Consider the following 15953-nt stretch of genomic DNA (forward strand, 5'->3'; position numbering starts at 1 on the left):
ATATTACTGAATAGAGAATTAAATAACCTTTCAAATAAGCTATCACACAAGCCCAACTCCCTTTTAAAAAATTCATCGATTACGTCATCATGCCCAGATAGATGACGTCACTAGTATGATATATGTGCCACAAAAATTATAATTTAAAAATAAAAACCGACCTGTTCCGGGATTTATCTCAAAAAGTGCTCATTTTCGAGAAAATGAATTTATTCCAACCTAAACGTTCTCACTGTATATAATACGGAGGGAGATCATTTTTTAAGTTACAATTAGACATTTAAGCGGAACTTGACAAAAGCAATATCTGCAAACTTAGAACAATTGGTTTTTAGATGTTCCCAATCAATGTCAAATATTTAAGTTATCAAAATGGTACAAAACTTATCATTGTTTAAAAAATATACATATAGAGCTTTCTACCGGAATATACCGGAAGTTGATCAGAACTAAGTTTTAATCAGGAACTTCAATTTTGAAAATTTTTCCAGGGTAAGATTTTGCTCTCTACACCTATTGTTTTTTGCGCTAGCAAAACGACAAAAAACATTTCTGTGATTTTTGCGCTATGTATCATATTAAAAAATTCCGTGATAAAAGATATGTATTTGCATTCTTCGTGGACTTCAAAAAGGTATTCGATAAAGTAGAGTATGTAAAATTAATGTAGATGCTAAAAAATATAAGAACATAAATTATGACAAACACATTCGTGTCATTAAAAAATTGTTATGGGACCAAACAGCGGTCGTAAAAATTGGAAATAACTACACCGACCAAATTTCCATACAATTCGTAGTCACACAAGGTTGAACTTTGTCCCCAACATTGTTGAATATTTAATCGGATCAGGTGTTTAAGATAGCATTTGGAAGATTATTTCATTCATAGGAGATTCTGACCAATAGAAAGCTACAGAAATCTGAATTAAATCGATAATTTTTGATTATTTCATTCATAGGAGATTCTGACCAATAGATAGCTACAGAAATCTGAATTAAATCGATAATTTTTGATAATCTCCCGTCGTTAAGTATATTACGTCAGATGCCCTTCGTTGCTACGAAAAAATACATTCAGTGACATTAATGACAATTAATGTTTTAAAAATTATAAAAGTGATGACTTTCAATCGTCAAATATTTATAAAACCTGTGTGTTTAATGGTACTTACAAAAATAAATTACAATAAAATTTTGGTTTTGAACAGTTTTATTCATGAAATAATCGCAACAAATTGCACTCGACCTCTGAAATTAATATAGAATTTCAGAGCTCTTGTGCAATTACTACTGATAATCTCCCGTCGTTAAGTATATTACGTCAGATGCCCTTCGTTGCTACGAAAAAATACATTCAGTGACATTAATGACAATTAATGTTTTAAAAATTATAAAAGTGATGACTTTCAATCGTCAAATATTTATAAAAACTGTGTGTTTAATGGTACTTACATAAATAAATTACAATAAAATTTTGGTTTTGAACAGTTTTATTCATGAAATAATCGCAACAAATTGCACTCGACCTCTGAAATTAATATAGAATTTCAGAGCTCTTGTGCAATTACTACTGATAATCATATATGGAATAGCAATCAACGGGAAACTACTTTTTCCACCTACCTCTACTGAAAGTATACTTTTGCGGACCTGATTGTAGGGAGCAAAGTTGTACTTTTCCTCCCTAGGGGGGAAAATATTTTTCCTCCCTAGGGAGGAAAAGTAAAAGTGACGTCATGGTATTTCATTCATGAAATATAACTTATTGACTCCCTGTACAATATCTAGTTTCTATTACGTAAGTATCTATACATTTTAACGTTTATTTAAAAACACTCTGTATTTTGCAGAATGGTAAAAAACAGTAAATAGTTACTAGATTTAACAATGTTTACATTAATAATTTGATTTATATTTGACAGTTGATAGTTATATTGTACCTACTTGTTAGTTTTGGTTCTAATAAATTTTGTTGGTTAGTTACATAAATAAATTAAGTAAAAGTGAAAAAATTACTTGTTATTTGAGGAAGGTGGAAAAACCATATGTATAACATGAGAGTGATTACTGAATGATTACTTGAATGATTACTGCCCTTCGCTACGCGTCGGGCAGTAAACTTCAGTCTCGGGAGGAAAAGTAGCACTTTCCTCCCTTGTTATACAAATAGCTATTAATGTAATTAGATAACGCGGAAAATACAATTATTATTCTATCAGAAAATATTAGAGGTGTCCAAGTAGGTGCGGAAATATGGGCATTAAAATAAAATCAAATGAAACCAAATTATTAGTCTTTACTCGTAACCCACATCCAGATGCAGAGCTTCAAGTAATGGTAGGGGAGCCCAAGCGGGAATTTTTGCAGTCACTCGAGCGTGTCAGATTATCATATTGGGAGAAACCTGGTACCCTGCAGATGTAACTCTACCATATATTGGCTCTTAACACAAAGAAGTTCGTTAGGGGGGACCCGAAAAAATCTATCCTTAAAAATACTCGAAATTGTCAGATTAAGATAAGGCAAGTTAAGTATATGCAAAAGAGTGTATGTTTCAAAAATGTGACTATTTGAGCGGGGCGTAAGGAAATGGGTGAGTCAAAATTTTCACAAAAAAAGCAAATATTTCGCGAAATGAACATCAGATCGAAAAACTAAAAAATATGTCTTCAATATTTTACAAAAATCTATGGAATGGTACTAAACATGACCCCCACGGAAAGGGGTGGGGGGTAAATTTAAAATTTTAAATACAAACCCCGCGATATTTCGCAAAATGAACATCAGATCGAAAAACTGTAAAATATACTTTCAAAATTTTTTTGAAAAATTTATCGACTGGTACCAAACACGACCCCCCACGGAGGTTGGGTTGTGGGTTACTTTAAAATCTTAAATGGGACCCCCAAATTTTTATTGCTGATTTGGATTCTTTACGTAAAAATAAGCAACTTTTATTCGAGACATTTTTTCGAATTATGGATAGATGGCCCTATAATCGGAAAAAACGATTGTTTTTTCGATTGTGGCTAGCGCCACCTACTATCATCAGTTGCAATCATTCAGTTGCAATGGGTGGGAAAACCTCTCGATGCGAATCAGTTAAAATATGTAGAACAGTGCCTACGTTCTTTCCGATGAAGGCTCCAATAAGAGCCGAAAATCGCGATTCAAGGGACTGGAATGCACTCCGTATTCTAATTGAAAAGTAAGATTGTTTTGCCTTCGCATTGCAACTGAATAAAAATGGTATACATTTTTATTTTTGTTTTATAGTCGTATTACTCCGTAGAGTAACTAGGTGCATTTTTCCGTTGGAACTTTACCAGCTGCAGACGGGGGATGTGAATTGCATAGTGTAGAATTCCTTCCCTCTCGTCTTCACTGCAGCATCCATTTGACTTGCAAATTGTAGAAGTCTTGGAGGTGTCACCAGCAAAGTGTACCAATAAGTTTTCAATTTAAAAATCTTTTAGTAATATTTTTGATATTTTCAATATTAATAATTTACTATTAGGATTGAAAACTACTTCGTCTTTCAATGCCAGATGGTGCTAGCCACCTACTATCATCACTTCAGTTGCAATGGGTGGGAAAACCTCTCGATGCGAATCAGTTAAAATATGGAAAACAGTGCCTACGTTCTTTCCGATGAAGGCTCCAATAAGAGCCGAAAATCGCGATTCAAGGCACTGGACTGCACTCCGTATTCTAATTGAAAAGTAAGATTGTTTTGCCTTCGCATTGCAACTGAATAAAAATGGTATACATTTTTATTTTTATTTTATAGTCGTATTACTCCGTAGAGTAACTAGGTGCATTTTTCCGTTGGAACTTTACCAGCTGCAGACGGGGGATGTGAATTGCATAGTGTAGAATTCCTTCCCTCTCGTCTTCACTGCAGCATCCATTTGACTTGCAAATTGTAGAAGTCTTGGAGGTGTCACCAGGAAAGTGTACCAATAAGTTTTCAATTTAAAAATCTTTTAGTAATATTTTTGATATTTTCAATATTAATAATTTACTATTAGGATTGAAAACTACTTCGTCTTCGTCAAAAAATAAGTATATTTAAAACCAAACCATTTGGTAAACTTTAAGATTCATAAATTTTGCTTGTTTTTGTACTTCAAATATGAATTTTTTTTTTCATATTGGTGAACAAAAAGGTAATTTTAGGAATTAATTCATTTAGGTATCTATTTTAAATTTTAGACATGTCATCAAAAATAGTAAACCTTACAAAAATGCCACAAAGCAATTGAAACGATTTAAGGAAATGAATGTGCAAAAATATCTAGTTTTAATATTTCAGAGAAAAGTGATAATACTAGTTTAGATCATAAAACTATGGATATGACAGACACTAATGATAATTCAATGGATGTTTTTGAAAATTTAGAACATCATCCATTACCACACTCTCTTTCAGACACACTCTGTTTTGAATATGAGAATATATTATTAGAAGATGAAAAATGTATTAGTGATACTACCGAGGATACTATATATATATATATATATATATATATATATATATATATATATATATATATATATATATATATATATATTGCTGCTACCCCAATATTTCAACCTTGTTTCCTAACTGTTCAGCAAAGATTATATACCTGTTATATATATATATATATATATATATGTATATATATTAAAAGTTTTACCAGTAGCTAATCAGAATGGTGCTGTAAACATAATATTACACATGTGGCTATCAATGACCTGTTATATATTTTAAAACTACATCATCCTGAATTACCCCGAGATGCTAGAACTCTGTTACACACTCCAAGGAAAACTATTCTACAAGCAATAAATTCCGGTCACTATGTTCACTTTGGATTGAGAAATTGTTTGCAAAAACTACTGTCTCAGTATTCTGGAAAAGAGTCTCTTGATACTGTAGAAATTTTAATTAATATAGATGATCTTCCATTTCCAAAAAGTTCATCCAGTCAAGTGTATCCAATTTTATGCAGTTTATATCCGAAACAGGGGCCAGTTGATATAGCTGCTATATTTTGCGGTTATGAGAAACCCAAAGATTGTAATTTATTTTTAGAAAAATTTGTAAAAGATGCCATAGAAATAATTAATAATGGTATGAACTATGAAAGTAGAACTTATTTTATTAAAATTAAAGGTTTTATTTGTGATGCTCCTGCTAAAGCATACATTGTATTGTATATGTATATAAGCTGTATACTCCCGTGGAAGTTATAGCTGTTTTTCACTTTAATGATCCGTTAAGACATGGGGGATCAGTCCACTTTTCTTCTAATCTGTCTCCTTAAAGCTTCTGATGTGTCTTCGTTTCTGTCACTACTTTTCTCCACTCATTTCGGTTCTCAGTCTTTTTTTTTTCCAGTTTCGAATCCCCATAACTCTTAAGTCGTTTTCGACTTGCTGTTTCCATTTTGCTTTTGGTCTGCCTCGTGCTGTTGTTTCAGGGGATATCCAGTTGGTAATAACTTTAATGGGATCATCTTCACTTTTTTTACTTATATGACCATACCACCTTACTCTTCGTGATTTTGCTTGTTTCACTATGTTTTCTCCTTCCATCCATTGTTCTATTTCGTGGTTCATCCAGGGTCTTCTTTCGTTTTCATTTATTACTTTTGGTCCCAGAATGTTGCGCATTATTTTTCTTTCAAATACTTTCAGCTATTCTTTTTCCATTAACGTTAGGGTGTTGGTTTCTATAACATACATTACCACTGGCCTTATGGTAGTCTTATATATTTGCATCTCTGTACTTCTGCCTAATTTTTTATCCTTTATTATTTTTTTATTTTTGTGGTAAGCTATATTTCCTGCTTGCAGTTTCCGTTTCAGGTCTATTCTTTCATTATCTCTACCAATCATCGTTCCCAAGTATTTGAATGTATCTACTTCCTCAAATCTGTAATTATCTATTATCATTTGTGTTAGTCTTGTTTTCTTGAATCTGCTTGCGTTCATGTAGGTACTTTATTTTTTTGATATTTATGTCTAGTCCTCTTCTTTTTGTCCCTTTTTCTATTTCAGAGAATGCCTTAATTAATGATCTTTTGTCCCGGGCTATGATAACGATATCATCCGCATAACCTACTATTTGTACTGCATTTTTATTGATTACTCCGTTATTTGTTGCTTCTTTTATTGCACAATCTAGAGCTGTAATGAATAACTCAGTTGACAGGGCATTACCTTCTCTGACTCCGTTTTGGACCCTAATCTTCTCTGTTGTCTTTTGACCTAAATCTATTACTGCTTGTGCCTCTTTCATTGTCATTTTTATTAACTGTATTAATTTGCCTGGTATTTTTATACGTGTTAGATCTTCTATTAGTTCTCCTCTTTTTAGTTTATCGAAGGCCTGTTTAAAATCCACAAAAAGCATATGCAGTTCCATGTTGTGTTCATATGCTTTTTCCGTGATTTGTCTTATTATGTGAATAGTGCCTATCGTCGATTTTTCTTTTCTGAATCCATATTGGTAATTTCCTATGATTTTTTCGGTATGCTCTGTTAGTCTTTTCTTTACTATTCCCGTCATGACCTTATATGTCACATTTAGCAAGGTGATTCCTCTATAGTTTTTTCCTTTGCATATTTTTTGGTCTCCATTTTTGGGTATCGTTATAATTATTCCCGTTTTCCAGTCTTCTGGCATTCTTTCCTCTTTCCAAATTGTTACAAAGCGGTTCCAAAGCATACATTACATGTACTAAAGGTCATTCTGGTTACATGCATTGCAGTAAATGTGACATTGAAGGGGTTTATACTAATAGGATTTGTTTTCCTGACACGAAGAATTTTCATTTGCGCACTGCATAAATTGGACTGTATTTAAACTACATTTGACTACATTTGACTGTAATTAAATGCATTATGTAACGAAGATATGTACTATACATTTAACTATAATTTATTGGGCTTAAAATAAACCATTTAAGGGTAGTAGATGGACATCAGTCTTAAAACAGATTTTTTAAATTACTGTAAAAAACAACCCACTTCTAAATTTCTAAATATTTAGAGCAGTTGCAAAAATGAATTAATTTTCGGAGACACACAAGGCAGACATACATTTAGCAGTATTATTTATTTATATGGGTGTATTTCCATGGGATAATTAATGCTTCAGTTGATGATGGTTGTGATAAAATATTCTTTATCAAAAGTATCCAGTTTTATAATTTAATATTCTTTCTTTATAGAAGCGGCAATAAAAAGTCAAAAATGTAGTGATAAGAAGGTGACGGAGCAAGAAATTGGACGATGGTTGAGGAGAGCCGGGGATCGCTTAAAAACTTTCAAGGAAAAGGAATCAGAATAAAAATTGAATTTATTTTTTTAAAAAATAATAAAGTTATGTTCACCTATATTTACTTTTATTTACATAAATCGTCATAAGTGTGTATAGTATGTACATAGTATGTATATAGAGTATGTACTAGGTACATACCTTCAATATGTACTAGGTACGTACCTTCAGTACGTACTAGGTACGTACCTTCAGTACGTACTAGGTATGTACCATAAATTGGAAAATGTACGTCTTATGTACGTATTAAGTACGTACTTCGTACAGCAAAGTACGTACATTGTACATACTTTATGTCCATCAGTACGTACTTAGTTTGTCTTATGTACGTACTTGTGCTTACTGGGTATGCAGAGAAATGCATCAAATTTATGCAAACCTATGTGGAGCAGAGACTTTACCACTGACGCAAAAATCCGCAAATAAACTCAGAGTTACACAACAAGCCATACCGTGCAATGCTGAACGTGAGCCTTCGAGACCACATAACAAACCAACAAATCAGGCAAAGGTCAGGAGTTCAAGAAGTCATCAAAAGAGCTACTTTTAAGTGGAACTGGCCAGGACACTTAGCTAGAACACAAGATGGACGGCGGACACGACGAATCATGGAATGGAGGCCCAGAAACTATAAAAGAAGCCGAGGACGACCACCGGCCAGATGGACCTGGAAAGAACTGAGGTAGAGTGGACGCTGTGTCCAGCGGATGATGATCTCAGTCACCATCTGCTCATCAGTAATAAAAATATCTCCTGCAAATCTAATTATTACACAGCTCAACAAACAATTTTTTTTGTCTTGCTGCCGAAAGAAAATCAACTGATTTTAGTTAATTCATCTGTGCTGATTCCAAAAATACAAACCTTTTCTTTGTATCAGATCTAGTTATCGAGATATAACATACTTATCAAATACTTAAATATTCTTACATTTCTGTATATTCCACCACTATAATTGCAATATGTTTATAAACTAACTTAACAAATTCTAAGACAATTGGCAAATGAACAAAAGGGACTATTTTGGTGTTCATTTTGGAGATCAAGATAAATCCTGAGCTCCACATGTGGTGAGCATAACTTGTCTTAAAAACTTGCGACAGTGAACGAAAGGACAACGAAAATGCTTAAATTTGGTTTTCCAATGGTATGGGGGAAACCAAAAAATAATTTTGACGATTGCCATTTCTGTCTTGTGAATATAAATGGCATTCATCGTAACAATCGATATGCGTGAACATGTCCTAACCTGGACCCATTCCAATATTTAGCAGTCTAGCAATGTTACCAGAGGATAATGCCGAAACGTTATCTGATGAACTGCAGACTAGTAGATTTGAGGAAGACGACAGTGATTTTGAAGGGGATTCAACACGTCCTGAGCACTTTAATTAGGAAGAGCTAAGCGATCTTATCAGAAATTTGAACCTTCCAAAGGACTCTTCCGAGTTGCTTACCTCCAGACTAAAAGAAAAGAATGTTCTTCACCCAGACACCAAAATTACATACTACCGTAATAGAAATAAAAGATCTTTTGCCTATTTTTCTCAGCAAGTTGATATGGTTTTTTATAACAATATTAAAGGACTGTTAGAAAAAATGGGTGTATCGGAGTATACACCAGATCACTGGCGTCTTTTTATCGACAGTTCCAAACGAAGTTTAATATGTGTCTTTGTAGATATTGGCAACAAATATGGAAGTATGCCAATTGGGCATTAGAGAGGAAGAAGTCCTCAACAATTTTAACAAACACGGTTGTCATATGAGTATTAAAATTCATTACCTCCACAGCCACTTAGACCGTTTCCCAGAAAATCTTGGTGACCCTAGTGAGGACAAGGGGAACGCTTCCACCAAGATATGAAAACGGTAGAAGAGGGGTATCAGGGATATGGGGCAATCACATGATGGCGCATTACTGCTGAAGTCTTCAAAGGGACCGTCCTTTTAAAGCCTTTGCAAGAAAATCATATAAAAGGAAGTTTTTAGGTGACGCCGGTTAACACATTTTTGTTGTGACGCTGCCGGATAGGTTAGATGAAAAGTTAAGATTTATTTGCAAATATGTGTGATGATTTTTGTAAGTACATTATTGTACAATAAATATCTTACTTTTTATTCGTATTTAGTTTATTTCATGGGTAGCAGCACTGCATATATGTAGGTAGTGCTGCGTTAAATTACCCTATATGTTAGAAGTGCGATGTGTTGTCGTATTTTCTGAAAGCGATCTGATGGAGCAAATCCGGTGGCATTTTTGGATTCAGCAGACCCAAATTACTTAAACACAGTAAGAAAAAATTCCGGCAGCAAACTGTGTGTTTACCAGTGTTATCATAAAACCGTTATTGCCACCATAGTGAATATAGAGATTGAAATAACTATCATTTTTTTCAGTATGCTACAGTCGAAAACAAATAACCCATTATTGAGATTTTTAAATGTGGTATTATTCTCGTAATTGATTGCAAAACTAGGATTTCACAAATAAATTGCTTTTGAAAAATCTAAAAATCGTAAAAAATCCTACTAAAATTAATTACATTTTTATTGTTCGGCAAAATTCCATGGAAGCCTTTTAGTTGTTATTAATATCGGTAGTAAAATCTACAATCTCCGATGTAGGTCAGGTTCATTTTTGGTTTGGATAATGCTGGTAATACATTCCATTATTTTAATTGTTGACATTAACCTCATCGGTTTTATCTTGTCCGTGCCTGTTATTGGTCGAATTAATTTAGTATTGTAACGTTTAACAAGGGTCAACATCATATCAAATTAGGGAAGCAAAAGAATAGTTTCAGGGTAGGCTTTTACCAAAGAAAGCTCTAATTTGGTCAAGGAAGTATTCTAATTATTGTTATCTTATTGAATATAATCTACGTTTCTTTCAAATTAAGGATAAGAGGCACAGTAAGTTTAGAGACTACGTCCGGAGGCGTAGTCTATAAAGGACGTCTCTTTCAGCATAAAAAGAGGTTAATAGAACTGAAGAAGGTTAATAGAACCTTAAATAAAAACCTTATTAAAATTTTGTTTCCTTAAACAAGTGTTTTTAAAGCTACTGTGGAGGTACTTTTAAACCCATATTCGAATAGACTATAGTGCACGCAGTTTTATAGCATACTTAAAATAAATATTTATTAAATGGGGACTTTTAAAGACAATTTACCTTAATATTAACAAAAACTCCAAATTAAAATTATTGTTTAAAACGATATACTACATATTATAAGGAAACAAATTTTTACTGTGTATTATAGATAGTTATATTCTTCTTCTTTAAGTGCGGTCTCTTAATCGACGGTTGGATATCATCATCACTATCTTTATTCTATCTACCGCTGCTCTGAAGAGTTCGATAGAACTGCATTTAAACCAGTTCCTTAACCTTTAACTACACGCGCCGGCGTACTTTGTACGCCAGATTTAAAAATTCTACTGCAATTATATTTAAAAATTTAATTTTTGCCCTTGTTTATCTCTCTAACCTGTCACTGGAATGTGCTTTGCAATTTGGTTTTAGTTTCGTTATAATCGGCGTTCTGGGTAAATCGTAATTTACAGTTTATTATTTGTTGTTTCCGGTGGTGGACAATATACGCCACAATTATATTAATATAAGTCGTAATATAAGTACACATTTCAATTTTTGTTAGTCATTATGGCACAAAATATATTTTTCTTTATAAACAATACTTTTTCTCCTGTAAAAAATCACATTTCAAAAAATTTTTTATTAGTAATTTTATTTATCATGAAATCCAGTTATTCCATGATTCCAGTTATAAATCCCAATTGGCTTACTGAGAAGCAACTCCAAGTATTCACTGATGCCGAATAAGGTTTATAACAAACAACTAAGTGCATTAAAAAAAAAATAAACAGATCCGCTGTTTTTAAGTGTATTCTCTTGTGGCGTATAAAGTACGCCACGCGTGTAGTTATGTGATAACTTGATGCGCGGGTAGTTAAAGGTTAAATTTTTCAACCATGACATTTTCCTTCTGGCCGCATATGAAATGCCTCCCAAAATAGGATTTCTTACCTGTCGCTAAAATGGTCACATACGAATTGCCTCCCAAGGTTTAAATAAATTACATGGTTCTAATTTTTATGTGAAGGTGAGACGTTACCGCAACTTCGTCCCTTTGTAAATTTTTGTCAAAATTGGTATTTTGTTATTTAATTTATTTTATTTTTAACCTTTATGTATTAAACATTATTGACACTAGGCGGTATTTATAAATTTTAACTAACTTATACATATATAACTAGTTTTATAACCATTATTTTTTATAATAAATAATTTAACAAAATATACAAAAACATATTAAGTATTTTATAGATTAATTAAAAATAACATAACAAAAAAACTTATTTGGAAAATAATACAAAATGTGTATAGAAATATAAAATTACAAAATATTTTTCCTAAATTTATATGATACTACTTTGTCAAATTCTAATCTATTTATTTTACATTCTCTTAATTCTAAAATTTTTTCATTTAGAAAATTTATTTTTGCTGGACTTTCCGCGACAATTTTTGTTTTGGTGTCGAAACATTTTAATGTAGGTATTTATTTGAAATTGTAAAATTACATCAATAAAATTATTAATGTTAGGATGAGGGCAGTAGAAAGCAGAATTATACTTGGAATGAAAACTTTCGCATGGGTTTGTGGTTCTTTGTAAGGATGAAGAATGCTCAGCCCAAAGATGTGGAGGAAATGTCGAATTTTCAGATATGTAATTATCAACAAGATAATCACAAAACTGGGTGACTCTTTCATCGACTGGTTTAATTTCTGCCAAATCTATATAAAAAAATCGCTACCATCTTTAGGATGTAAGAATGAAAGACCAAAAATATAAATAAGAAAATGCGTAATTTCCGTTGAGTCAACACCTTCTTTCTGGTATTATGGAGCTAATCCCAGTGCTTGAAACTTTTGTATACCATGCCTGAACCAAATGAAAACGACATCCATGAAGATCTGCTTCAGGATATCCCATACGAATACCATTATGAATGGAAATGTCAAAGTCTGAAGTTATTACTTTAGGGGATACAGGACAATTAATTTTAAAACATTCTTCTATGATATATTTAAAAGCGAAATAATATGAAGATGACTTTTTATCTTGAAGTAAACAAAAGACAAGAGGAATATAATGTCCATTTTTCAAGCCATGTATACTAAACAATTGAGTGAAAAAACGAGGAGAGTATTCAAAAGTTCCGTCAACATATCAATTGGAAACAGTCGAAAGAAAACGAAGATTTGAAAAACATGTTAATATAACAATATGATTATCTTTGTCATTTTTAATTATAAAATTTTCATTTCTATCTGTAATAATAGAAGATGAATCAAGAGCTTTATGAAATTCAGATATATTTTTGGGAAGTTTAATTAAAGAATTTGTGGTTCTAGCATAATATAAATTTTGTCTCACTCTATTGATATCATTGATAGTAAATGTCTCTATATTTGTCTTCTTAAGTTCTTTACAGATGAGCTTCATTGGTTTTTCGCTGAGATCTTCCACGGCTGCTCTTTTTATTGAATTGCTTACGGCTTTTCTATTGTAAACTTCGGCAGACAACTTCTCGTGGTTATGATCTAATATTGATTCAATTATCGTATTTTCACATCCCTGTGTTTTCACAAAAATCCTTTGCAGGTTTTTTTAGTACATGTCCACCGTTTTACTGTATTTTTGGCCAACATTTAAAAAGATTAAGGTAAAAGAGTAGAAGTACCTATTCATGGAATTGTTAAGAAGAGATTAGAATCGTAATTGGAATTACCCAGAAAATACCTAGAGAATATAAACAAACAAAAAATTAAGGTAAAAGTACCTATTTGTGGAATTATAAATATGGAAGAGATTAGAATCGAAATTGGAATTACCCAGAAAAGCTGGATATTAGATTGTCGGGTAACAACTTTCTTTTCTAAAAAGAAATATGTATGTCGTACTGTGAAATATTTATGTGAAACAAATTTTATGTAGGTACACTGCAATAAGAATTAGAAAAATCAAAATAAATAGATACTACCTATTTAAATTATGATTTAGCAACATTCTGTCATTATACAGAGATTAAATAGACAAAATATCAGCCTAAATGATTAACGAAACAGAGGCATTTCGATTGTACCTGGGAGGCATTTCATGTATGAAAATATTTACCTGAAAAATTGGGAGGCATTTCGATAACGCCCTTCCTTCTTCCTATTCTCCTTCCGTCTCGTATCTTTCCCTGTATTATCAGTATTAGCAGTTCATATCGCTGTCCCCTCATTACGGATCCCATATATTGAAACTTTCTTATTTTTATTGTGTTTATTATTTCGCATTCTTTACCCATTTCTCGCAATACTTCCGTGTTCGTTTTCTTCTGTCCATGCTATTCTAACCGTCCTTCTGTAACACCACATTCAATGTTCAGCTTTTATGTTCATATTGCAGTATTGAGAACACGTAGCATCTCAAAGCTCATACTCTCAGTTATAAGTTAAGGTCTTTGTTTTAGAGAATTATTTTCATTTTTACAAATAGTCCAGGAACTGAAATTTTTCACCTCGCAATTTTTACAGAATGGATCAATTTGCTTGAAAATAGTCCAGTGATCAAAAGTAGTGGATAGTCCAGTGATCAAAATCTATATAATTCCGAAGGGCGCTTTTACCATGGGGGTGGTTGCCACCCCATCTCGGGGGTGGACATTTTTATTGAATTTTGATTGCAAAAGTTGATAAAAACATTCATTCTAAGCAAAAAACGTTCTATACATTTTTTTGATAAAATTAATAGTTTTCGATTTATTCGCTATTGAAAGTGTTAGTTTTGAATAGAAAACATTAATTTTTTTCGATATACTCATTTACGATTCACTCAATTTTTGCCGTAAAAAAATGTTTTTCAAACCAATTCTTGGGAACTAAATAACCTACAATTTTCGTATCCCTGATGCTAATCCTTCTATTCTGAAGAAAAAGATTTTTTAACCAAATTACAAAAATTCGTTATTCGCTTTTAACTCCAGTTTTTTAACCTTCTGATGACCAACCTTTTTTTGTTACACGGATGACCAAGGGGGGGAAAAATGACCCCAGGTCAAAAATGTCAAAAATGACGATTAACAAAAAAATAAATTTTTTTTTTTTATTTTTAATTTTTTTTTTGGCATGGACTTTATGTCATTCAGCCGGTCACAACATGAGTATTAGTGTCATGTGTAGTGTGTATGTTGAGTAAGTGTCTTGTTACTTTGCAAAGTCGACGTCATTAGCTTAAAACTACTTGTAATTACAGAATATATTTTTTATTCGTAAAATATAGGGAATGTTTTGTATTTCAAAATATGAGGATATCTAGAATGATATTAAAGTCAAAAAAAATAATGAGTTCAAAATTAAAAATACTTTTGAATTTATTAAAGAAAAACTTACGCTGGGGTCACAATTTCCCCCGCTTGGTCATCCGAAGGTTAAAAACTAATCATTTTAAGCCAGTCAAACTTCTAGAATCTATTAACAATATATAAATAAATAAGAATTAATAAGGCCAATGACTAAAAACACCGCTAACTTACATTATTAGGCTTCCAATTGGATTTCTCTTCTTTTTTTTTTCAAAAAACTTATTGATTTTTAACCGTAACTTTTTCATTTTTTATCTTAGAAAGTTTTTTAAATAATTATTTTGTAGATTTTTGCAAGATATATAAGCCTATTAATATTAAATCTTTTTAAAATTCTAAGTCGTAGAAAGAGGTGGCTTCGAAAGGGTTGGTAAAGGTGGTTTTTGCATGTTATTACAAGTTTTAATTGTCAACAGCTCACTTAATTTTTGCCGTAGAAACAACTTTTGCAAACCAGTTTCTTGAAAATTAAATAAGCTACAATTTTATATTTAAATATTTTTTCGTATCTCTGATGCTAAACTTTCTATTCTGAAGAAAATACCATTTTTTTCCAAACTACAAAAATTCGTTATTCGCTTTTAACCCATTTTTGTAAAAACTAATAATTCTAAGCATCTCAAACTCTTAGAACCTATTAACAATACATAAATAAAAAAAAACAAATAAGGTTAATGACTAATTTTGATTAGGGTGGTGATTTGTTGCTTGCGATCACTTTTTCGCTGAAAAAAAAATGGGGACTAATATTCTTTTCATTATAAGTCATTTAATATTTGAGCTAGGGACTTTTTTTATTTCCGGAGATAGATATTTTTAAGTACTTTAAATTAGTTTGAACAATGTTCATAGTTTTCCCGTCTTTTGACTTTGAATCTACAATATTTAGCATTTGACGAAGAAGAGCCAACATATAATATTGTACAGCTCGATTACTATTGGTCTTAAAGATAATTTAAAAAAGCGGTTTTGTTTAATTTTTCAAAAGGTACATTTTTGTTAAGTAAAGTTGTTTTGATAAAACGAAAATTTTTAGAGTTATTAGCAGAAAACTTATTAAAAACATTGATTTTTCGATAAAAAACTAACACTTTCGATAGCGAATAAATCGAAAACTATCAATTTTATCAAAAAAATATATATAGAACGTGTTTTGCTTAGAATGAACGTTTTTACCAAC

Source organism: Diabrotica virgifera, chromosome 7 (genome assembly GCF_917563875.1).
Source record: "Diabrotica virgifera virgifera chromosome 7, PGI_DIABVI_V3a".
Classification (NCBI taxonomy): domain Eukaryota; kingdom Metazoa; phylum Arthropoda; class Insecta; order Coleoptera; family Chrysomelidae; genus Diabrotica; species Diabrotica virgifera.